Source organism: Euprymna scolopes, chromosome 8 (genome assembly GCF_053919585.1).
Source record: "Euprymna scolopes isolate OS-2025 chromosome 8, ASM5391958v1, whole genome shotgun sequence".
Classification (NCBI taxonomy): Eukaryota; Metazoa; Mollusca; class Cephalopoda; order Sepiida; family Sepiolidae; genus Euprymna; species Euprymna scolopes.
The window spans coordinates 21,263,009-21,288,748 of record NC_136489.1 but is presented as its reverse complement, the minus strand read 5'-3'; the positions used below and the strand labels follow the sequence as shown (position 1 = coordinate 21,288,748).

At 32.5% G+C, this 25,740-nt stretch overlaps 1 protein-coding gene across 7 annotated transcripts in view; it reads right to left on the bottom strand.

Annotated features, from left to right (window-relative positions):
* Nucleotides 1-25,740, bottom strand: part of LOC145283502 (dopamine receptor 2-like) — a 1,112,732-nt gene that overhangs the window by 186,539 nt on the left and 900,453 nt on the right. The window lies entirely within an intron of this gene.

Genomic DNA, 25,740 nt, shown 5'->3' with positions numbered 1-25,740 from the left:
ATATTCCGTGTTTCATCCACTCTAGGAATCTTCAGGCTTATGCGCGAATTCTGTGGTTGTTTACCGTTTTTATATGCTCCTCTTCTATTGAGATTTTAGTTAGCCAATCAGCTTTCTAGTATCCACCGCGCCCTTCCTATCAGCCAATGGGCATGCATTTATCGGACAAAGGATCTGTTTTAAAACTAGGTTAGTGTTTTTTTTGTCTGTTTATACATAAATATATATATGTGTACATACATATATGCACATATATATATATATACATATATACATACATATATGTGTGATCGTTTATGTATATTCATGTTTATTTAATTTATTTATGTAATTACATAAAGTAGTCATATATATATATATATATATATATATATATATATATATATAATCATTACATGATAATATTTTCTAAAAATCAACAAAAATATGAATTTTTAACAAAGTTCATACAAGATTCATACAAAAGTGTTCAATACCCAAGTAGGGCAAGATACACTTTTAATTCATGTTTACATCGCTACACATTCATAAGTATGTTTCCTTTCATTTTTTTTTACATAAGCATTCATGAGCATGTTTTCGGCTGACAGTTAAAATTAACTTGAGACCTCTTATACAAAAGTAGAGTCACTGAATCCTGCCCATGAATATGTAGAGTTATACGCATTCTTATGTAAAACAAATTGAAAATTATATATCAATCATAATGTATATATGTTAATTTATGAAGCATTCGCCTAAAATATAGCCGAAAAAAATTAAAATAGATAAATATGTATAAAATAAAAAGTAATTGAAAGAATAAAAAAATATGGTGAAGTGATCCTTTTCGATGAATTATTGAAATTTATCTTACCATTATATATATATATATATATATATATATATATATATATATATATATATATATATATATATATATATATATATATATATATATATATATATATAGTTTACGTTGAGTTTTAAAGAGAAATAAAATCAACTTTAATAAAACTTTAATAAAATAAACTTTGATTATTAACGGACCCATGCACAACATTTTTATACTATTAAAATTAGTACTGAATCCAATCATTGTCTTCTTTGTCTACGGCAAGCTGAAGTAAAATATAATCTCATTTTATTTATTGAAGATGTATTTAAGCTATGAATAGATTTCCGGTTTCTTACTGATTTCGAATATTGTTTTTAGCTTTGTATAGATTCAAATTAGACTTATATTAAAAACAAAATAGAAAATATGGGAATTTTTTTGTTGCTATTAGAATTAAGATTTTAAAGTTGTTTTTATAAATAAAAGAAACAAAAAGCATAAAAAATGTTTAAAAAAATATAAGAGAGGTACTTTTCTTCTCATTATTACAAAATACTTAAAAAAACAAACAATGATCTGATCGAAACGAAATGTCTTATTTATGAGGCAGCGAATTTTGCTTAATTTTATTAATCTACTGAAAGTTAGGCACAAGGACAAGTATGTGTTTCTTTGGAACGAATTGGTTTCGAACTTGGAACATCCCGGTTTTCAATCCGTATCGTTAAACGCTTAGTCACCGTCATCCTCACAACACTACTTAACATCTAGAAGGCTATGACAGAGATATCGGTGACGTGGATGGTGACGTCACTTTAAGTTCATACATTGGATTGTTAAATAGCACAGTGTTTTTTCTTAATGATCTTTTTTTTTGTAATTTTTCCATTTTTCGAATTATCATTCGTACATCTCGGTCGAAGTTGTGTAGGAAAGTTTCGTAGTCGTTTTTGTCTATCTGTTTTTTTTTGTACGTACTTTAAACTGATTTTATTCAGTCATTTTCAGGCAGTTTTTTATTATTGTTTCGTTTAAAATCTGGAGGCTTTTTATATGCTTCAGTTTAAATTACATTTCTTGAAATGGTAAATGTGAAATTCGAAAAATAGAAAAATTAAAAAAAATCATTAAGCAATTTTACAACATCTCTCTGAATAAAAACATGCTGCCTAAACACACACACACACACACACACACACACACACACACACACACACACACACACACACACACACACACACACACACACACACACACACACACACACACACAACCCCCCACACATAAATATTTAATAAAACATGTTAAAAAACACTTAGAAAAAGAGTTAAAAACATATTTAACCTGAAAAGAAAACACTTGATAAGTGAATAGTCCTTAATTTGCGGAGTTTCGAAGAAATACTTTCCTTCTCATCAGAGGGCAGGATTTAGAAAAATGCGGGTTCGAATTTTGCATACAAAAGTGTTTGATGAAACTGCGAGTAAGCCAAAGATCTTACTTGATAATAAAAAGTGAAGCAGAGGGAATAGGGTGAAGAAAAGGGTGATTTCACGTGAAGGGATAGTCTGGTGAAAGGTAAAGTATCCAATGACGGTAAAATCCAAAAATGTAAATCCAAGAAAGTTAATTAAATTTCAATTCGCACAAGTAAAATCCAAGGAAATCGCGTAATTGGAAGATGGTCCAAAATAATCCAAAACGCTGAATATATATATATATATATATATATATATATATATATATATATATATATATATATATATATATATATATATGTATATATATATATATAAACTAACATATATATAAAAAACTTAACCTAGATTTAAAACCGGTGAAGACACTAGATATCTATGCTAAACAGCGCACACAAAGGAACGTAAGTGCCTGCTCATTAGCTGATTAGGAAAGGTGCGGTGGATACTAGAAATCTGATTGGCTAACAAAAGACTCCATAGAAGGTGCGTATATAAAAACGCGAGACAACCACAAAATTGTCGCATAAGCCTGAAGAATCCTAGAGTGGATGAAACGCTGAATATCCAGTGTAGCTTAATCGCCATATATATTTTATAACTTACTAACTAGCTCTACCTACGTATTGAGCACTGTTGAAGTAAATACTTAAAGTTTACGCATAAATTTATACTTTCGTATTTATATGAGTCAATGAAGTAGTTATATATATATATATATATATATATATATATATATATATATATATATATATATATATATATGCATATATACAGTGCCATCAAAAAGAAAGTCACTACTTGTAATTTTTGCAAAAACTGCAAATTTAAGCTAAATTTAATGTAACTGTTTAAACAACCTATACCTCATTTGATTCGCTTTTTATTCCTCTATAATAATTTTACCTGTTAATATTTGACTTTTAATTGAAATATTCTAGTGTTCACATCAATTTAAAAAAATAACTTCAAATTGAGGAGGCAAAAAGAATTCGCTTAAAATCAACTTAAATTATAGCCACTAAATTAGTTAAAGATCCACCAACAGACAACAAAGCATCTCTAATCATAATTGTTGTTGCCTCAGGTTATACAACGTAATATTTAGTCCATATGCCACGATTTTCTCTCAGTGATCGCCAAGAGCTCATTAATTTCCACCTTTCTGATTTATCCAATCGAGAAATCGGCCGCAGATTGAAGTATGATGAGAAAACGGTACGAAAGACTGCGCAAAAGCACCAAAACACCAGCAGTGTTCGTGATTCCCCTAAATCCGGTCGTACAAGAGTTAATACCAACAGGGAAGACAATGCTATCAAGATCCGCAGCTTAAGAAACGGATTTGAAATGGCTCTTCAAATCAAACAATAGTGCTATTTTATTAAAAAGTGCACTCTTTCTACAGTCAAGAACAGATTAAAGGAATTCAATTTGCGAGGATGTTGCAAGACGCAAGCCAATGATTTCTATAAAGAACATAAATCGCCGTCTAGACTTCGTCCGATGCAATGAAGATCATGACTCTTCATATTGGTCAAAAGTGTTTTTTAGCGTCGAAGCAAGTTCAATAGGCTGGGCAGTGATAGTAGGCAGTACGTCCGTCGGGGGAAAGACGAAAACTTTAATCCTATGTGCTCAGTTTCAACGCTGCAAGGTGGTGGATGTTCAGTTTTGGTGTGGGGCATTATTAGTAACAAGGGTCCAGGGCTTATATTTCACTTGCAAGGTCGAATTAATTCGACCAAGTACATTAATATGTTGACTGAGCATTTCCTACCCTACTTTGGTCGGAATTTGGATGATAATCCCATCTTCATGCAGGATAATGCCCCCATTCACACAGCTGGTAATGTCAAGAGGGTTCTGGGAGAGTATGATATTCCGTGTTTGGATTGACCTGCACAATCTACAGACCTCAATCCTTTTGAAAACGTATGGCATTACATCAAGTAACAGCCAAGCAATTACAACATTTCAAATTTGGAAGAACTTTGGACAAAAATTAAAGAAAAGTGGAGTTCTCTTTTCCCGGAGTATTGCTGCAGTCTAATTCAAGGAATTCACTAAAGATGGCAGGCTGTCAAATTGCAGAAGGACTATGCTACTAAACATTAATAAGTTCATTGTGTTCCTGTTGAATTTGTGTTGCATTAATGTCCAAAATAACATTTAAATAATTTTCCATTGTGCGAACTGTCTTTTTGCCTCCTCAGTTATTTTTTTAAAAATTGACGTAAACACTAGAATATTTCATTTAAAAGTCAAATATGAACAGGTAAAATTATAGAAAAATAAAAGGCCAATCAAATGAGGTATAGGTTGTTTAAACAGTTACATTAAGTTTAGCTTAAATTTGCAATTTTTGAAAAAAATTACAAGTGCGTACTTTCTTTTTGCCGCCTGTATATATTACTGTTTTTGGTCTGCTTAGTTACGTGTTTCACTACCAGAATTGAATTGGCCGTCTGAAGAAACTATCGGATCGTAAATTCGATTCTGGGAGTGGAAACATATGTAACTAAGCAGACCAAAAAGAGATAATAAAAACATATTTTGCTCTACAGTAGTATTGAGCAAATTTTTATTTTTTTACCATTTACAATTTACTCATTAAATCTCTCTCTCTTTCTCTCTCTCTTTCTCTCTCTCTCTCTCTCTATATATATATATATATATATATATATATATATATATTAGTTTAGTATAATGCTTTTCCAAGTTCCAAATAATAAGATTTTTCAGTAGGTATTTTATTACTTTTCAAAAGGTATCCATTAAAATATTTTTTCGTATTGTGACTAATAAGTAAATAAAATTGTTATTACTGCATATTTAGTCACACACTCCTCAGATGCTTACCTTAAAAAACTTATAAAACACCATTTTGGATAACTTATATGGTTCATGTAACCGACGTACTCTGCTGTTCCTTCTTATTTTGAACTTGAGGAATTGTTATACTACACTATATATGCTCTGGAACCCAATTAAAAGATATCCATTGGACTTGGACATTTTTCCAAATTTGCACAATTTATATAAAACGATCCTTTTCGTTATAAAAAATTTATTTACGAGAAAGTTTTCTTTCTTTTAAATCCATTACGATTGGTATATACAAACCAAGTACGTTACACCCCCCACACACACGCATACTGTAGAGCAAAATGGATTTTTGTGGTATAGTTTTATTCAGAAAACAAATTAGATGCTTTTTAAGTCTGGTAAATGGTGCCTGTTAGTATAAAGTAGTTTACTAAGCACAATAGCTTTCATATACGCAAAATCGCCATAATCCTATCATTTAATAAATATTATCTATAATAACAAAAATACAAAATATACGCGTTTGTTACCCAAATGAAACAATATTCTGAGAATATACGACCCCTGAAATATCAACACCTAAAAGACTCCCACCTTAAAATAAAAATAGTAATCTGTATACTCCAAATAATCCAAATTAAAATTTATGTTTGTTCTCAATATGCAAACATATCCTAATAATATATGACCTGACGTACTCACCGTAATCGAGCCCCTTCTAAAAAATAATAAGGGATTATAAATCCTGGCGGTGTGATTGTACAGAACACCATTTCTCCGCCCGGAAATAAAACTCCCTATAACAATGATCATAAAGTTATTTTTGCAAAAACGATCTCTAGATCAATTAAGTCGAATTCTATATAAAAAAAATACAATCCTCGATATTTTTATACCCATTTCATTTCGTTTAAATTCTAAAAATGAAGACAAATAAGTTTCAATTTAGTTTATCCATTATTTTTCCAAAAATGGGTACTCTAAGCGGATTTATTTCTTCTGAGCCAAGACAATCCATTAATAGCAATATTGGCCTTTTGATACGGAGAAAATAGATCTCCTGGCTTTGCAAATACATATATTATATAGTTTTTTCTAAATTGATTTATTTTCGGTAGTTTTACAGAAGTCATGAGAAAATACGAAATTATCAAAACTTTCATATTTACTTTGAAGTTATGGTAAGAACATATAAGACTCTAAAAAAGACCCCATCTACTTATTTACATTGTCATCATATGTGATATTTATTCTTTCGAATACGTCCCCAGATGTATTATTAATCGATAATAAAATGTTACATAAGTTACACAAGATATAGGTTAGCGAACAGGAGTTATGCAGCGAAGAGAATCTCACTTTCCGGAAGTGACGTAGTATAGTGACGGTCTAAAATGAAACACAAAACACACATTTACTCTTTTGCGTGAGCCACGGAAAACAAATGTTTTTTTAAGGAAAACAAAACTCTGCGAATATTTCAAGACTTATTCAAAGACTACCGTCCTCATTTCCTTACTCAAGAAGAACAAGAAGCGTTCTAAAAACGCCCATTTCCCGTGACTCAGACTGTAGTTTTCTAGACGAGACGAATGTTTTGAAGGACTTCTTCCTGTCACTTGAGGGGAGGGTTTAGAAGAAACGACACGTCCTAAATCTCTTAAATGAATTCTAAGCTAAGTGGAATTGAAAATAATATTAAAACCAAAAAGAAAAAGATGTTATTATGTACTTCGTGCCGCTACTTGAAGTAACATTACTTGGAAAAGATGCACAATTCCTCGTAAAGGAATGAATCTTATTTGGGCTGCGAATATTATGTAATTTGAAATATTTAGTCAGGATTTACTTGTAGGGAAAAATATCCTCATGCTAGGTTGCCCTGACAAAACCTTATAGAGAGAACTCGAGGATAGTGTCTAGTAACCTTTCAAGTTCTCTACATTAGGCATTCAAGTCCCTTCCCTACCTTTTGCGTAGTGTGCATTTTAAACTTCATTTTTTCTTCCTTTCAAACTAATTTCTTTTCAGGAATCTCAAATAACAAATCACCAAATTGTTATTCTGTCATGTTAATGTAGTTTCTTATGTGGCGCAATGGAGAGCGCCCCTTTTGGGAGAGATCGGTGAATTCTACCTTAATGAACCTTGTGCCTAACTTGATCTGCACTTGTTAGGTGCAGATGTTTAAAGCAGGTGTTTGTGATTTTGGAAATGTTCTGCTATTACTCAAGCCAAGAATAACAGTTTGTTTATAATATTGAACGAAGGCAAAACGATATAAGACCTTAAAATTGGAAAGATCAAACACGATAAAACTCATGGGTACAAAAACAAAACAATGTTTAAACGTTATGTATGAATGTCTCTCTCTCTCTCTCTCTCTTTTAACCCCTCTCTATCTTTCAATGAAAAAAGAGAAAATTAAATATAATTCTATTGTTTTAAACAGATGACGCTTGCCTTCTGGAGTCGGCGGACGCGATATAGCATGCGTCTGGTTTCAACTGGTCTTTATAAAAATATGCTCCTCATTCTTAAATCTTTAATAAATTATATTTTTATAAAAATGCATTTGTTCGCTATTTTTGTATAAGCGTTCGATTTCAGCATGCCATTAATGCTGACGATGGAAAGATGCCTGTACGACGTAATGAAGACAAAAAGCGACGCATGCCAGCCAGTTATAGCCGACGACATATCTGTCGTTGAGTTGATGTTTCCAACATATGCCTATCGTTTAGATATTGTTGGATTTCGTGTCTAACACCCGGAGAGCTGCTTGCGTTCTCAGGACGTTCCCCAACCAAGTAACTCTCCTCGGGGAAGCGATAGTCTCTTACTTATGTTTGATTTGTGAAATTAGTTAATCGTTAAAATATACATGAACGATAATATAATCTGTATGCTTCTTGAAACGGATCTATGAAATGAGTTAATTTTCACTACAAACATAACCTTTCTTGAAAACAGTATGAATCTGATCTCCCAACATTTTCCATACATCATAAGTGTGTGTGTAGCACAGAAACCGTAAAACAGAAATACCCAATCAAAATGACTTTATTTAACATAGTTTCTTTTTTTTTTTTACTTTTCTTTTACTGTTATTTTTATCCCAAACAAGGTGCAATGCCACTTTTGGGCCCACATTTACAGGGATACTATGTAAAGAGTTGTGCAAGGAGAGACGTCTGTTACCATTAGACTTGAACCTCTGCATGTTAATACACTCAGGGAAGCAGAGACTCAGGAGGTAATTCCAAAGTCTAGCAATTCAAAGGAAGAACCTATTTCAGTAGAAAAATTTACAGCATCTAGTGATATCTACAGTGTAGGAGTTGGACTTTTTATCATGATTGTCGGAAATATCTACGTCGGGGGGGGGGGTACAAAAGCTTGGACTTCACTAGAGCACATTCCATTAAAATACTTGTAAAACAGACACAGATATGCCACATTTCAGCGATGGAACAAAGGTTGTAGTTTGCTAGTGCGGGACCTATCAAGATGGCGATTCGTTTTTAAACCTTATTTAAGTGCACAACACTGGTGACAGATGCACAAACCCAGATGTGGCAACAATACTCCATGCATGGGCATATAGTGGCTTTATAGAGGTGTAGGATATTCTCAGGTGTGAGTAACCTAATAGTACGGTAGAGATAGAGCCCATCTTCTTCACAGCAGCCTTGGTAATTGTATTTGTTCTAATTCATGTTGCCTGTGAATGTTAAGCTTAGGAGTTTGAAAGTGGTCGAATATAGTCGAGGGCAACCTGAAGGCTCCCTTTTGATTAGCTATTACATTGTGTAGGGACATGCACCACTCCTGTTTTAGGATTACACTACTCGCCCTTAATCTTGACCTTATAATGCTGAACGTTTAACAAGAATTAATCAAGTACCATTTTTAAATATGTTAGTATGAATCTACCAGGGATTGAACCTAGGTCTCTTGGACCATTAGTGAACACCATTGTCATTGTATAGAACCTCAAAAGTGTCGATATACCATAAAACCAATTCAAACGTACGTATTTTTCTAACCACCCGACTCTATACACTTCTGCCTGCATATTAAAACAACCAATTACGTAGGTAGAAAATTTCAATGCTGCACAGCAACTCATTACTATAAATTGACAAAGAAACCCGCAACTGTGGTGCAATGCATCCAAATATAGATTGGTTATCGATTGGAATCAATAGATTTTGTTATTGATTTTCAGGCAAACATTAAAAATAAATGAAAAAGAATACAAAAATACAAAAAAAGAAAAGAATAAGAGTTTCGTAGGAATGTTTATCTACCTGAACAAAACTATATGCGTCCGGATTAAGAATAAAATAGATATAATTACCTAAGTCTTAAAAGATCTGTAGGTGGAGAAATAAAATCGCGATTATAAATATACAAGCTAAAGTTCCTATCTACGTAGGGTGCGAGATACTTAATGATAAGCGAGATACATACACATGTACATACATACATACATACATACATACATACATACATATATATATATATATAATTTGTTTTTTACTATAATATTAAATACCTACAGACACTAGTGTTTCATCCTTTCGGGAACCTTCAGTGTAGGGTGTCACGATTAACACCATATATATGTATATTAGTGATAGGACGATTTCAGTATTTCTCCCTATACCGATACAATAACCGATTCAGTACCTAATTCCGAATCCAATTCTTTATAAATTTCTAAATATTAACCTATAAAATGCCTATTTTTCTTACGATTACTATAAAAAACATAATAAATGCATGCATTTTCTTAAACATAAAACATGCTTATATCATCTTCCTTGACCCTCATTATTTGGTGAGCTGCCTATTCATGGCGACACTCAAAACAAAGTGGATGGCGGTATCCATAACGAATTCCATTTGGATATTCTAGCTAAAGATTTCGGTCGTGTTTATTAGTGTTTCGGGGTTTGTCTTTGTTTTTGCAAACAGTTTTAGGTCATTCATGTACATTAAGTAGTTCATTCTTTCTTCTGTGTTAGAATGAACCACTAAAAGTAATTATCATTTCTATGATTATTGTTATTTATTATTATTATTATTCTATTATTATTATTACTATTATTTATTTATATTATTTTATATATGCATATACGCACGCACGCACACACACACACACACACACACACACACACATATATATATGTATACACTGACACGAATAGACGCACACAAACACGCACAGACAAGCACATATATGATAAGTTTGGTAATTATATATGCAATTATACTATATAGAATGTTCTGTGTGTCATCCTCATGGCGATGTAAAAGCCTGACGAATCCTTACAAGGATGAAATGCACAAATTTCTGTTTAGCTTGACAGTCAAATGTAGTTTCAAACTTACTGCGTAGCTTTACTTAAGTATTGGGCACTATTCAAATAAACAGTGGAAATAGATACATAAAATTTATGCATATACACCAAATTTATATATATATATATATATATATATATATATATATATATATATATGTAGAGAGAGAGAGAGAGAGAGAGAGAGAGAGATAGAAAGAGAGAGTAAGAGATATAGAAAGAAAGAGAGAGAGAATAAGAAAAAAAGAGTAGAAAAGACGTTACATGGGTTTATTTGTTTAATGGTCAGATCATAGCGTTTGAACTAAGCGAGAGATGAAAAACGTTTGACACTTGCTGTTGACAAGGGATGAACGGAAAGTGAGAAACGGTGATGCGAGCAGGGAGGGCGGGATAGAAATAAGTTAAAAAAACTCTCATGAGTAATAAACAAATAAGTATCTTTCGATATTTACACGCCAAATCCAACACGCACTGCATTGAACCTTTTATGTCTTATAGTTATTGAAAATGTACAGTTTTATTTCAATAGTTTCAGTTTGTATAACTTTGAAGAAGCCATGTCGGAAAAAGTACTTTTTTATTCGAAACACATACGCTTGTTAGCTCGACTATGGGTATCTTCGCGTATATCTATAAAAGGCTTGTCTGTCTGTCTGTCTGTCTGTCACCATATTTTCGAACTCTTTTTCTTCCGGAATTAAAATCTCAGAACGGCGTTAGGAGCCTCAATTTTTTTCTTTTTAACATAGGAGTCACCATTTATCAAGGCCCGGAGGCCACTCGAGGATAAGGGTTAATGAGTGCACAGCAGTCAATGCGACAATATAGTTATCGCTAGTAGTGTAAATTTGGTAAATTGGATTACTTAAGGTGAACGACTCATCAAGAACTTGTTTGCATTGGACTTGAAGATGACCAGCTTCAGTTAGTCAGCTGGAAAGCAGGCAAAAGGAAGAGAGTTCTACAGCGTGTAGTTCTAAGGAAGAAGACTTTTTAATGGAATCTACATTTAGGTTTAGGCACAGATAAAGAGTAGTGGAAATTATAGATAGTGGTTTCAAATAAACAAGTGTTTCTCGTGAAAGTTTGGCGAAGGGGACCATAGATTGGAGCTCAGTCGAGCACTTGCCATGAAAATAACGATAAAACAGAAACAAGCTCGCAATGTTTCTTCTGGCAGATGACTATTAAAAATCTCATTTCATTTGACTATTGGTAAAAAAAAAGTTCATAAACATTTTTAAACAAAATCTCTTAAAAAAAACTGTTCATAAATATAAAAAAAAAAATTCATAATCATATTTTTCTTAGAAAAGTTATAATTTTGTTAGAAAAGTTCAAATAAAGACTGCTTGAATAAAACTTCTATTTTTATATTTGCTTTTAAAACATAGTACATTATATACATGTTGGTCATTAGTACCTTAAAATTTGTCTGATGTCACTTCTGCCAAATGGCTTTGTAAATACGGGGATGCGGAAGGTGAATTTGACCCCCAATCCTCTTCGAACTCATCTAGTGGAGGTCTGATTAGTGCTTTTACCTCACCAGTCTTTCCATCCTTCTTGTGTGGTGTCAGTTGATGTCGACACTATAATTTGTTGTATGTGGGAGAACTTAATACGTTTTCAGTTTTCTTGATTCCCAGTGGTGTTCCGCTAACTTTGTTTTATTTCGGTTGCAGTTTCTATATGTGCAGGTAACGTTTGTAGCTCATGTGTTTCCGCATTCGAGGGTTTTCCCTAATATTTCAGCAGTTTTCATTATTGTTATCTGTTACATCTTCTCAAACCCCCTCCTCCAACATTCTAATCTTTCCCTTTCTTTTTTCGAAGTATTTTTTGGGTTGTCTCAAAGTGCTACTGCTATTATCGGTGTTATCTTGACTTTCTTCATCTTCTATATCTCTTTCACTTTTCTGCCCAATTCCGTGTATTTGCTTCGCTTCTTCGTCTCCTTGATATTCACCATCTGGCCTCCAGGAACTACGATTTAGCAGGTTTTTTTTTACTTTCTTGTTAATAATTATGATATCCGGTCTTCATGCTTGGATAGGTTGACTGTTTGTACGTCCATTCCCAAGAGTATTTTGTGAATTTCGTTTTCAAGTACTCCAGCCAGTTTGTGCTTGTATCAATTGTTTCATTATTATTATATCTATATCTATATCATATTAATATATATATATATATATATATATATATATATATATATATATATATATTAATATGATAGCGTGTGTGTTCTTTTGTGTGCCACGCTCACACCCGGACCGTTTAATTGTTATGTTCTTCTATTTCTTGTCATAAATAATTTTATCAAGAATTTTCATAGGTTTTGGCTTCAGTTTCGACTATAGCTGGTGGCACTTTATCTATTTATTTTTTTTATAAATAATTTTATCAAAAATTCTTCATAAGTTTTGGTTATGGTTGAAGGAATTCAAGTTATTTATATATATATATATATATATATATATATATATATATATATATATATATATATATATATATATAAATTTTTTCATAAGTTTTATTTCGGTTTCGATTCAAGCTGATACACCAAAGTCATATAGATATATGTTGTTATTTTTGAAATCGCAACTTTATAATATATATAAAAAAATCGATAGAACATTAAATCTATAATAATATATACGAAATCTGCAAGAATTAAAATATCATAATTAAACGTACTTTACGGCCGGGCTTTACTGGCCGTTCGTACTAGCTTAGATAAATACTTTTGCAGTTTTAACAAAATAGCTACAATAATATCAGAGCGTCTCCATTTATACTGAACATCTACAGAATGCCAACATCAATATATTACATATTCATGAGTCCCCTGTGGAATTTCCACAGGTCCCGCTAGTTATTATTATTATTATTATTATTATTATTATTATTATTATTATTATTATTATTATTATTATTATTATTATTTACAGACACTTGCTCTCTGATAACATGCAGGAGAAATATACATAATTTATCGATAATATTATTAACTGGAAAGGACTCAATTTTTGTGAAAATTCTTGTGTATGCTTTAATAAGTGAAATCTGTCATTTTATGCATACAAACACACATACGCACATACACACATACGCGCGCACACACACGTGTATACACATGGAAAAGTATAAGAAAGCTCAATGCAAGACGAACGCATGAAGGTCTTCTAGTGCTTCTTTTATCTTCATATATCTATTTATTTACCAAAAACAAGCACAAATACAAAAATCAATAAATATGGAGCCACTGTTTGAAATAACCAGGATAGTGGAAGTCTTATATATATATATATATATATATATATATATATATATATATATATATATATATATATATATATATATATATATATAAAATTGCATAAAATAAAATACGCATCAAGTGCGCTTGAAATTACAACACAATTTTATGAAAATAAACAAATATTTTACTTGTTTGAAATTTATAATTTAAATATATTTCGGAGTCAAACTCCATCCTTAGTCTTTTGTTTTTTTCTTTCTTCTTCTTCTTTCTTGCCATGTTGTAAAGTTAGAGGAAGAAAAGTCAGTAGTACAGATCCGCGCGTTGTCTCCCAGCAGTTGTATTTTTAAATGTCGGGAACAGTGCATTAACGTCAGGGGAGTAAGTTCCGTTATAGAAACGCTGGTTATTTTCGTAAAATTGCGTTGTAATTTGTCTTTCAAGCGCACTTGATTCCAATTTTATTTTATTCAAATTAAATCAATGTTTTATTATATACATGTGTATAAGATACATTACTGTATATTGTTACTAATTTTTAATGCCGTATCCCGGGGTTCTACTATATTACTGATGAAGTTTATTATCAGAAACTGACTAAATACTGTTTGCTGCTAACTTTGAATCGGGTATTTTTCTGTTTTGCCAATAATTATTAAATGATCGATGCTTTTGTTTTGCTTTTGTTCGTTTATATTTTTCCTCAATTCGCAATTATAACATTTTTGCTGTGAAAGAAAATTAGCTATTAGTAAAGCTATTAACAAAACTCCTCTGCATAAGTATGCAGAATTGTACGGGACGTATTGAAATACTGACGTCATTATTTTAAAAACCATTCTTTATTGAAAAAAATTACTCCCCAAAATCAATAGTTTTTTTTTCAATATTGATGAGAGGCCTCTTAGCAGCTTGTAAAAATTACAAGTTTGGGGCAAAATATCCCTGCATGGTTGTGAATTAGTTCGCTTGTTATGGGTCTTGCTTTCAGTTGTTCTGTAGTGCGCCTCCCAGCTTAGCCGCTAAGGTTATAACTTATGATAAATAATCAAAGGAATAGAGAGAGAAAGTGGATATATAAGCAATTAAGTTTTATATTCCTTATCTCTACCTCCCCTATTTAAGAAAACCTAGCCCCCACTCCTACCAATGTAAATCCTAATTAAAATATTTATTTATTTTTTTAAGAGCTGGGCTTAGTCCTATTTTAAACTAGAAGCAGGGGAGCTTAACCTGCATTTCTTGAACGGTCCTCATTTTCTGTGATTAAAGTGCCATTTGTACCCATTTTTTCACTTTCGCCATTTTTACCGGTGCCATTTTTACCGGTGCCATTTTTACCGGTGCAATTTTACTGGTTCCATCTTTACCTATATTCATGCTCATCAAAACTCAACAATCTACAATTAATAATATTACGTATGAAACCAGTAATAACATTTTTAAGAGCTTAACGTAATACACCTTTATCCTTTGTCGCTAATTCTAGCATAACGAAATTTAAGTTGTTAACGTCTTTCATGGAATAGTGTGAAAACATTCTACAGGCATCTAACTTACTTTACGAACCCGTTTCACATTTACGCTTTGAAATGCTTTGCATTTTCTTCAACTTTTTCGTTTATTTGCGTTTTCAGCCATGATGATTCAACGAAGAATGAAAAACGTTCATGATACATGCAGAAGTTATAGTATTGTTTATCGATTTTAACACAAAAAGATCATTAGAAAAATTGAAAAAAAATCCCAAATAGACTAAGTAAAAAATTTCTGTTAGTTTTATTATATTTTACCCAAATAAAATAATAATACCTAAGTAAACACACAAACACACTGCCACTAGCGTATTAAACGATGCTCATTGTGTAAATAAATTGAGCTTAGGCGTTTGGACAATGTTTGGATATTGTTCATTCAATACTAATCTTAGCAGTAGTCGAATAGCGTAACGGTTAGAAGCGTAAAATTTCAAACCTGTCTTGAGGTAGTTGCTAACAGCGAAACAGTGCTTTATGTGGATGACTATAAATGCTCCCTATGGTGGGTTGAACATATTGGGAAGTGATAAAAAACTGCCACTAGCGTACTAAGCGATGTATAAAGGTGTTACGACATATCAAGGCCCGGAGACAACTCAAGGATAGGTGTTATTGTGTGCATTGTAACCATTGAGACAGATTACGTGTAATTATATTCATTTAGATATGCTACATGATTTATACTTGCGTAATATTTGCGTAAAAAGGTTATAGTAAACACAAACCTTTTCCTATATATAGTTATGCATGCGTATATATATTTATCTAATAAATTTTGTCTACCAAACTCCTCTGTCAGTTTTTAATCTACAGACATGAAAATTAATATATTGGGTATTCGAACCTATGTGAAACTTTATATTTGGGTTTCAGCCGAGAAAATTCGCGGCAAAAGTATAAATATTAAAAAAAAAATGGAATTCATCAGGTGAAAGTCAAACGACGGCATTACGAATATGCATGCGTACCGTAATAGCTATTGCCTCATGTTTTAATTTTTAGCCTTACAGCAAACATGTCTTCATAGGTCAGGCATTAACCTCAAAATAAAAAGTAAATCGTAAGCTAACCGTTTTGGCTTACATTCTCGGTGGCGGCGCACAGGTCATTTTTTAAAACTTCTTAATAAATATGAAATCTGCATTAATCAAACTATTATATTTAATCATATTTTACGATCGGGCAATGCCGGGCGGCCTGCTAGTATATATATATATATATATATATATATATATATATATATATATATATAATGAATAAATGACAAAGTCTATATTCCAAAGTTAATGATGTTGATCATTTCACAGTTTTATTATTTTAATTCAGTTGACATTTGCAATTCTTGACAGTATCTGTTTCGTAGCAAATCATTTGTGATATATATATATATATATATATATATATATATATATATATATATATATATATATATATACATATATGTGTGTGTGTGTATGTAAATATTGAAAAAATATTCATTAAGAATGTTTTAATTAGTTTCTTGGTTTGACAAGGTGCAGCGAACTAAGTATTCTCGCATCCGTTCGATGCACAGTTAGGGATTAATACGCATTAGTCACCACACAATCACATTACTCTATGAGTATGCCATAAATCACTTATCATAAGTCAACATCAACTGTTGTCCGTTTTTAACAGAATAAAACGTCTATTGTTTCTATTATCTTCAAAATATTAAAAATATTCGCAAGTAATTCTAACGTTTTTAAACTCTCAATTACAGGATCTAATGTAAGAAAAAGACTTTAAAATAGTTTAAATCGTAAAAAGTTACAGTTACGGTGAGAAATTCATTTCAATAATAGGTGTTCGACACCGTCACAGGGATGTGTAACGCACACCCATGGACACACATATACACACACCTGCAAATATATACACATGCACTTATTTATATACATCTATACTTATATCACTTCATTTCTCCCACTCTCTATCGGTGCCTAAACCTAAACGGGGATTCCATGAAGTAAGCTTCTTTTCTAGAACTGCCAGCCAGAGAAATAGTTGGCCAAAACGTCGTTAAACAACAACTAATAAAGATTAGAATATTCGTCCGAAATAAATAAATAAATTAATATATACATATGCATACATGCACGCGTGTATATACATACACATTCAAATATATATGACTTCAACGCAAATAATTTTATATAAACATATAACCCTACCAATCGACACACACACACACGTATATATATATATATATATATATATATATATATATATATATATATATATATATATATATATTATTTTTTTACTATGATAATTAAATACCTAAAGACACTAGTGTTTCATCCTTTCGGGAATCTTCAGTGCAGGGTGTCACGATTAACACCAGAAGAACGATTCGAACTCGGCAAAACGAGCGATCTCTGGCTCGATTAGCGAAAACCTAATCCATTCGGCTACCATTAACCGCGTGAATTAACGTTGAATGTAAACATTTTAATTTTAAATGTTTATTACGCCAGTCAGACAGTGATCTAATCGTTATACGATGATCTATGCATGATATATATTTTTGACATCGTCCAAATGCCTAAGCTTGTACTCGCTATTTACACGTCCATTTTCTTTGACGTCGACTTTCTTTCTCTGATCTCATACATATGATCTGGTATATATATATATATATATATATATATATATATATATATATATATATATATATATATATATATATATATATATATATAACTACTTAATTTACTCACATAAAATTAATATACAAAAGTATAGATTTATGCGTAAACTTTCAGTATTTACTTCAAAACTGCTCAATACGTAGGTAGAGCTAGTTAGTAAGTTATAAAATGTATATGGCGATTAAACTACACTGAATATTGCGCGTTTCATCCACTCTAGGATTCTTCAGGCTGAAATAAATTAGAATTATAACTTTATAATCATAGTTTCGAAACTTAATCACTATTAATGATTTTTATGAAATAGCTGTTGCTTATTTATCGATTATTCTATCCTTTAATATATATATATATATATATATATATATATATATATATGTATGTATATATGTATGTATAATTGAATCTCTATAAATACCAACTCATACACACCCACATAACATATGCACAGACATCCATACATATCGATAATAGATGTTATACCATAATTGAAACATAGCATCTACAGCAGTGAAGAAGATGTAAAGAAATTAGCAACAACAGCAGCAGTAGCAGAAAAATGGGCATATGCAAATTAGGAACCGTGCGCGAGAGGAGGAAAGGAAAAAAGGGGGAAAAATTCAACACTTGTTCTGGAGAAACGGACGTGTAAAGATATAGGCGAGAAATGCCCGGCATATGGCCGACGTGAGGTTTAGGAAAGAAAGTCGACGTTAAAGAAAATGGACTTGTAAATAGAGAAAACGAGAATGGGCCAGTTGTGACCGGCATGCGGCGGAGGAAGGAAAAACGGATTCTGGTAAAATAAACATTTGGCAGGGAGAAACTTTTCTGAAAGTAACAGTAATAAATGCTTTTATACAAAAGAGTAAAAAATGTGGGCTCGAAAATTTTTATTTACTTGTTTGTCCATTTATATAAAGGTAGTTTCATTATATACTAAAAACTATACTCCTCCTGTAAGACAGATCCCTTTAGTTCTCCCACTCCCGGTCTCAATTTTTTCTCTCTCACTGCACAATTATTTCACTCCTAATGTAATTATCGCTAGACGTCGCATTCCTATTATGTTACTTAGCAACTGCTCTCCTCTCTTGACGAAAAGGATTACGTTTCGAAATGACATGGTATAAAAAGCCCTTTTTATCCTATACCCCTAATTAATGTATCATCCTTTTGAATAAATAAATAAATAAATAAATAAATCTATATACATCTTATATATATTTTTCTATCGTCATTTTCTTATTTCATTGATACTACACACACACACACACACACACACACACACACACATGTACACACACACACATATATATTAATATATATATATGTATATATTAATATATATATATATATATGAATGTGTGTGTGAGTATGTGTTATAAAGAAAAAGAAATTGAAAATCATTTATAAACTTATCAACTTTCGAGTTGATTGAAATAATTGAATTATCCACGATACGTTGATAAATACATTAATATTTTAATGAATGTACTCTGATGATGATGATGTTACATTATGTGGGGATCAATAAAGCGTCTTCTGTGTAATGTGTATGTGGCGGCACCAAAAAGCTTACGTTATGTTGTGTGTAAACATATGTTCTATAACGACGTACATGTTGAATAGTGGGGTTTCTGTATATTCATGTACGTGTAAATGCATATACATCGTATCATTTAGTTGATCGTCTAGTGTATATATTTTAACATTTATGTAACAGTTCTAACAGGAAACCATTGACGTGGACACATCGAAACAGTTGTAGACAAGCAGTTCTTTTTAACAGCTGTAAATAACAAAAAAATACCTGAATTTTTTACGAACATTTATTTCATGATTTCGGCCGACGTCTTCAAAGATTACAGCGTTTTTACATCTTGGCTGCCTGAAATGACGCCGCTCACTGCGTCATGGAGACCAACTCCTCATTTTGAGACGTTTGTTCTCTCTGATGTCCAGCTAACGACTGCCTAGAATCTCCCCAAATCTACATTTCATCACGTGTCTCATTACGTGTCTCAGACCAACAGCTGATGTTATGCAACCCAAAAGTCATATTTACATCTATTTTCTATTTTCACATTCCTTTTGCGATATTATTATATTATATGTCAATATGGCCCTGCTGTTAACCCAAAGGGTCACAATATTACATTTGCACTTGTGCCCCTCGACGAACATATTCCCGACAAACCTGCTTAGCAACAGAATCTCACCTTTTCACTGTTGAGGTCTCTAGATGCCAGAAAGCTTATTACTTTAATAGTTTCTCTCCTCGAACAACCAGACTTTGGAATTCCCTTTCTGCTACCTGATACAAAAAGGTATATCGAAATTTCCTTAATCCCCGGTATTTCAATGAAATGTGTTCTTCTCATCAGAGGAAAGATATTAGCAAATGAATATTGTAGTGACGCTATGAATTTGCTGCTACTGGCATTAATTGAATAAGCATTACATGAAAACTAGTCATAAATGCAAGTGTATTGGCGTGGCTCAGAGGCTAAGGAATAAAGGTGGAGATGTGTATGTTTTGGTTTCAATTCTAGCTGATTGCACCCAAGTTATATATATATATATATATATATATATATATATATATGGAGGTCACCACTTATCAAGGCGCGGAAGCCACTCGGTGATAAGGGTTATTGCGTGTACAGTAGTCAATGGGATAGTATCGTAGTAATCGTTAGTATTGGAGGTTTGATAAAGTGTCTTACTTAAGGGGGCGGTTCATCAGGTATTGTTTTATGTTGGATTTGAAGACATCCAAGTTGTAGTCAAGTGGGAAACAGGCAAACGGAAAAGAGTTCCACAGGCGTGCACTTCAAAGAAAGAAGCTTTGTTCATGGAACCTACGTTTTGATTTAGGCAAGATAAAGAGTGGGAAAATTATTGACAGTGGTTTCAGCTAGACGGGTGTTTATCGTGAAAGATTGGCGAGGGGGGACCAGAGATTTTAGCTCGGACAAGCACTTGCCATGGAAATAACGATAAACCAAAGACAGGCTCGCAACGTCTCTTCTGTGGGAGAGAGGTTGCAGGGAAGAGAAAAGGGAATCCCCCACTAAGCCACGTAGTCTATTTTGTACTCTGTCAAGGCAGGATAGGTTGTTTTTAGCAGCTCCTGCCCAGGTGTGGTAGCAGTACTCCATTCTTGGACGTACTTGGCTTTTATACAGATAGAGAATTGCATCAGTAGTGATATATCTTCTGGAGCGGTAGAAGGATCCCACTATTTTCTCAGCGACCTTGGCAACAGACTTGATGTATGTGTTCCACTTCAGATCAGGAGTAAAGGTCAAACCCAGAAGCTCGTTAAAACACGGAGCCTCCTCAAGACGAAAGCCATCCATTTCAATTGATGCCAGATGGGGATCAGTGCGTTTTATATATTGTTTTCATCTCACTATTATATATTAAGTTTAATATATGAATCGATCAAGAATTGTCTCTATAATAAGAAATACATAATTTGTATGAATTAAGATATTAAAAGTTACGACTTGGCGACGCTGGGCGGCCTGCTAGTATACATATAAACTTTTAGTTTATACTTTTTCACTCTTTAAACATCATATGTGTTACTTTACTGCCATCGTATATATGAATGCGTGCGTATGTATGCATATATATATATATATATATATATATATATATATATATATATATTGAACATTTCCCTTCATTATAATTTTCTTTTATTGATCAATGGCGTGTGGGTGTAGATGTACTTATTAACCATGGCACTATTGTTTCAGGTGACGTCGAATCAATCAATCCCACCCACTCCACCTACATTGCATGAATTCAATGCATTTTTACGAGATGTTTTTTTTTTCTTCCTCATCAATATTGTACTCATATAAAATCTGAACGTATACAACACAACGAACCGATTGTTTGAGTTTGATCGTTGGTGCTTATTTTTTTTTTTTTTTTTAATTTTTTTTCTATCTTTTTCTTTTTTTCTTGTTTCTTTTCATTTGTAAGCCTTTTCTTTGGTTCTTTCTTTTCTTATTATATTTTTTCTTTCCTTTTTCTCTCTTGTTTATTTATTTGTTCTTTGTGATTGTGTTGTTTCGGTTATCTTGATTACTTGTCATGCCTACGGTTTAAAAATGATTGAAATAACAAGGAAACCGTATTCAACTCACTAGACTTTCACACCTTCCCTACATCCTGGAAGAAAGAGACCATGTTGAAAATCGTCATTTGTAGATAAGCAGTAGCGCGGGGAAGTGATAAATTATGGGAAGAAGAAGCTACTACAGAACCGAAAGGGAGAGAGAGAGAGACCTATTGATAAGTAGCGTTTAATGCATTTGGTGAAGTACGAAGATTATATTAGGAGCTCTATGATGAGTCTTTAAAAGCATGAACAAATTAGATTAAAAGAAATTGGAATCAAAGGGGAGACTGAGACTCTACAAAAACAACTGAAATCGTAAGAAAAATCTTCGGATGCGACAACTAACGCATGAACACAAACAACACAGAAGAAAACTGCAACAAAAATAAAACACCCCTAGTCAACTGAGACTGCAAGACATCTTATCTGTTATATATATATATATATATATATATATATATATATATATATATATATATATTATAAATAAACAAAACAGGATAAATATATACAAAAAAGCGAGCCTCAGTCTCAGCTGATTCCACACAAAATAGCTGTGAAGGGTCATGGAGGATCGGAAATACCGAGCAGAGAGAGCATCAATAAGACCTCCACTGAAAGAGTACAAAGAAAACTGAACGTTTATTGCCACCTACTTCACGGCGGAGACCAATGGTCACTGTCAACGATAAATCAATGGTAAATGCCTGTTGCGATAACGCAACGTCATTTGCAAAAGTTATTGAAAGAGGTAAAGTACAAGGGAAATGTGGGAAGAGTTCTTGTCACCCATACTCCAAAGAAAATCACCGGTGATTATCAGGGAGTAATCTCTGATGATGACTAGTATAAGGAAGGATTACACGCCTATTGTTTTAAAAAATTCACAAGACTACATGGAAGACTAATTCAGAGCATGAAAAGATGTATCCAAGAAGCATAAGTACCAGCAAAGGTTAAACTACTTTAGTGCAAAAAAACAAAACAAAAACAAAAATACAAAAAACACAGTAAAAGAAATCATCCTGAGCAAGTACAGGCCTTTTACATGATGTGAAAAATATTAACAGGACAGCTGAGGAAACAAATTTATCATTCCCTCCATAATCGCGGACTAATTTCCGAGGAACAGAAAGGATGTCAAAAAAGAATAAGAGGAACAATGACCTATTATACGTGGACCAAAGGGTTCGTAAAGAAGGTAAAACGCAGAAAAATAACATAGCCATGGCATGGATCGACTACAAGAAAGCATATGACAGAATCCCGCAAGTATAGATAATTGAAAGTACCAAGTAATTATCAATTTAATAGAAAATGCAATGAAAACATGATCACTTGAACTAACATCTGATGGACAATACATAATAGAGATTAAAATACAAAGAGGTATCTTATAAGAAGATTCCCTGTCAGCACTACTATTCATCATAGTCATGATACCCCTTAACAAAATACTAAAAAAATTCCAAGCCGGATGAAAGAATGACCCACCTAATGTACATGGATAACCTGAAGTTTTTTGCAAAAATCAAGAAAGAACTAGAGACGCTAATAAACACAAAGAGAATCTTCAATCAGACTATCCGAATGGAAAAGTGTACGCTCCTGATTATGAGAAGGGGAACTCTGGAAGCAACGGACGGTATAATATTTCCCAAGGAAACGGATATGAGGGCAATAAGTAAACATCATAGCTAAAAATATTTGGGCGTCAAAACAACAGAAATGATAGAGAAAATTGACAAGTCATACCTCAGAAGAACAAGAAAAATACTCGAAACGAAGCTATATAGTAGAAACCTAATTAAAGGCATAAACACATAAGCAATGTCACTAGTAAGGTACTCTGGACAATTTATAGGTTAGACCAAAGAAGAACTCAGACATGACGACTAAAAGACAAGCAAACTAATGACTATGCACAATGCATTACATCTAAAGAATGTATTGACCGTATATGTGAAAGGGAAAGACGGAGGAAAGGGGCCGGTGTGCACAGAAGACTGCATAAATGACACAAGAAAAAAAATTAGAAAGACACATAATTCAGAACACCGAAAAAATAATTACTGCGACAAAGGACACTAAAAAAAACAACAACAAAAAGAAAACAAACAAAACAGAAACATAAGAAACAAGGGATAAGATGAGAAAAGAAAAATGGGAAGAGAAACAACTACATGGACAATTTATAAGGATGACAAAAGATAAGACTAACGAAAACACTTGGACATGGGTACAAAAAGGAAACCTACACAGAGAAACTGAATCCCTAACAACAGCCGCACAATTAACCACAGGAAGGTCAAGGAGGATGGAAAGACCGAGGAGAGAAAGCATTAGCCAGACCTCCGTTGGATGAGTGCAAATAGGACTGGGATATTGGGGAGGCTTTTTGCCGCCCAAATTCTAGTGAAGACCAATAGTCGCTGAAAATGAGAAATCAATGGTAAGTGGCTGGTACGATCACGCAAATCCATCTACAGTGGTTATCAAAATCGGTGGAGAGTATTGGAAATCTGAGGAGACTTGTTGTCACTAAGACTCCAGAGAACATTACAAGTTGTTCTCAAAGAAATGGCCTGTGTGACTACTCTTAGTGAGTAAATAAATAAATAGCGGAACCTGCGGAAATTTCACAGGGGGCTGATTCATATTTAATATATTGATGTTGGCATTCTGTAGATATTCAGTGTAAATGGAGACGCTCTGATATTATTGTAGCTATTTTGTTAAAACTGTAAAAGTATTCATCCAAGCTAGCAGGGACGCCTGGCGTAGCCAGGTAGTAAAAAACAAAAAACAAACAAAAAAAAAACGCTTAAATATGATATTTTAATTCTTGTAGATTTCGTATATATTATTATAGAGCGAATGTTCTATCGATTTTTATATATTATAAAATTGCGATTTAAAAAAAAAAGATATTTGTATGACTTTGATTCATCAGCTTGAATCAAAACTGAATCTGAAACCAAGACTTACGAAGAATGCTTGATAAAATAATTTAAAAATATAGATTATTGGAGTGCCATTAGCTATAATCGAAACCGAAACCAAAACTTATGAGGAATTCTTGGCAAAATGATTTATAAAAAACAATAGACAACTTACATGCCATCAGCTATAATCGAAACCGAAACCAAAATTGTGAAGAATTCTTAGTTAAATTAATTATAACAAATTAAATTAATGAGCGCTATCAGCTATAAACCGAAACCAAAACTTATGAAAAATTCCTGATAAAATTATTTATTACAAGAAATGGAAGTACATAACAATTAAATGACCCGGATGTCAGCGTGACACAGAAAATAACACACACGCTATCGTATTAATATATATATATATATATATATATATATATATATATATATATATATGACGACAGCGACGACGACGACGACGACAACAACAACAACAACAGCAGCAACAACAACATAACAATAATAATAATAATAATAATAATAATAGTAATAATAATAATAATAATAATAATAATAATAATAATAATAATAATAATAATAATAATAATAACAAGGAACAGAGAATGAAACTAATAAGGAAACCCGGAAGACAATCTTACGAAAAATGTTCAACTGGAGAACACCAGGTCATGACAGAA